This window comes from Anopheles marshallii (assembly GCF_943734725.1).
Source record: "Anopheles marshallii chromosome X unlocalized genomic scaffold, idAnoMarsDA_429_01 X_unloc_242, whole genome shotgun sequence".
In the NCBI taxonomy this organism is placed as follows: Eukaryota; Metazoa; Arthropoda; class Insecta; order Diptera; family Culicidae; genus Anopheles; species Anopheles marshallii.
Window position 1 is genome coordinate 10,060 of NW_026525827.1, and position 2,441 is coordinate 12,500.

A 2,441-nucleotide genomic window follows, 5' to 3' on the forward strand; every position below is an offset into this window, starting at 1 on the left:
GGTGGCCACAGTGGGAGGAGTGACATTCGCTAGCTGCTACGTCTCGCCAAACACCGGACCAGCGGACTTCGTCGCCTATCTCGAGGCGGTGGAGATGGCGTTGGTGGGACATCAGCACCTGGTGATGGCAGGTGATCTTAATGCATGGAGTACGGACTGGGGGAGTGCCCGCACAACATCGAGAGGGCACATCCTCAAGGGTGCTATCGACCATCTGCAGCTGGAGGTCCTCAACCGCGGCAACGTGCCCACCTTCAAGGGCAATGGGGTCGCGCGCGAGAGCGTTGTAGATGTGTCCTTCGCGAGCTCTACGGTCGCCCTTGAGGACACCTGGAGGGTCAGCCAGCGATATTCGTACAGCGACCACCGGTACGTGGAGTTCTCCGTGGGCGTTCCGGGGAGACGGTCAGCACCGCAGCAGCGTACGAAACAACACCATCGGACGCAGTCGTCTCGCCTCCCGCAGCATGCAGGAGTTCGCTGGAAGACGTCGACTTTCTGCAGGGAGGGATACCAGGCTGCGCTGATTGATTGTCGATTTGCAGAAGCGGACACGCCTGACGCGCTGGTAGGAGCGCTGTCCCTGGCCTGCGACAGGACGATGGAGCGAGTGGGCCCGCCAAAGTTCCGTCAGCCGCCTAGGCTCTACTGGTGGACTCCGGAGCTGGAACGCATGAGGCGTGAGTGCGAGGAGGCGGAAGAGAGGCATCGTGGGGCCAAGGGGCCAACAGAACGGGACGCGGCTTTGGGGCGTCTGCAGGACCTTCGTAGAGGGCTGCAGCGCGGGATCCAGGAGAGTCGAAACGAGAAGCTCCAAGAGCTGATCGACGGAGTCGACAGCGACGTATTCGGACTGGGATACAAGGTGGTGATGGCCAAGCTGCGTGGTCGCACCCCGCCGGAGACGGACCGGACAGTGCTGGAGCCGATCGTGGATGCCCTGTTTCCGCTGCATCCCCCGTTCGAGTGGCCAGCCATCGAGCGAACGGCTGACGAGGAGAGGCTGCGACCCGTCACGGAAGCGGAGGTTCTCGCGCTGGCAGAACGGATGGCCCCATCCAAAGCACCTGGGCTCGATGGGATCCCGAACGCGGCGGTGAAAACCGCGATCCGTGAACACCCGCAGGCGTTTGTGCGGGTGTTTAACGACCTACTGGAACGCGGTGAGTTCCCGCGGGCTTGGAAGGAGGCGAGGCTGGTGCTGGTAGCCAAACCGGGCAAGCCACCGGGCGATCCATCGGCGAGCCGACCGCTGCTTCTGGAGGGAGCAGTCCCCAAGTTGTTCGAGAGGTGCATTCTCGAGCGCCTAAATGAACACTTGGAGGACAGCGCTGCCCCTCAACTGTCGCCGGAGCAGTACGGATTTCGTCGCGGGAGGTCAACGGTGCAGGCGATCCAGCGGGTCGTCGAGCGGGGCGAGTTCGCTCGGTCCTTCCACCGCACCAATGGACGCGATCCACGATGTCTGGTGGTGGCAGCGCTAGACGTCCAGAACGCGTTCAACACGGCCAGCTGGAGGGCGATCGCTGCGGCACTGCGTGAAAAGAACGTCCCGGCCGCGCTTCAGAGAATACTGCGCAGCTACTTCTCCGAGCGTGAGCTCGCTTACGAGACCAGCGAGGGACCAGTCCGCAGGCCGGTGTCGGCGGGGGTACCGCAGGGCTCCATCATCGGTCCTACATTGTGGAATACGATGTACGACGGAGTCCTGCGGCTGGCGTTTCCGGACGGCGTGGAGGCGATCGGCTTCGCAGACGACCTGGTGGTGCTGGCAGGTGGCACGACTCCGCAGACGGCGGCCCAGTCGGCCCAGGAGGCCATTCGCATGATCGGGGAGTGGATGGCCGACAGACACCTTAAGCTGGCGCCCGCGAAGACCGAGGTTATCATGGTGTCCACCATGCGACAGGGCTACCAGCAGCCCACGGTCGCCATCGAGGGAGTGCAGCGTCAGCCGACGCGGTGCTTGAAGTACTTGGGGGTGGTTCTGCATGACCACTTGCTGTGGACCCCACACGTAGAGTTCGCAACGGCAAAGGCGCTCCGGGTGGCGAAGGGGATCTCTCGTCTTATGCAGAATCACGGGGGCCCGAAAGGCGCGAAACGGCGACTGCTCTCTTCGGTGGTGGACTCGACGCTGCGGTACGCTGCACCGGTGTGGCACAGGGCCACCAACCTTCGGAAGTGCAGCCGAGCACTGAAGCGGGTGCAGGCGCAGTACGTGAGGCCAGTCGCCAGGACCTTCATATCGGTTCGGTATGAGGTTGCCACGGTCCTGGCGAGCGTCATCCCGATCTGCATGCAGATACAGGAGGACGCCAGATGTTATCATCAGCATCAAGCGACTGGCACTCCATTGCACCAGCTGCGCATCGAGGAGCGCGCGGCCACTTTGCGACAGTGGCAGGCAGACTGGGACGCGCTGGCGCCGGCTAGCCGGT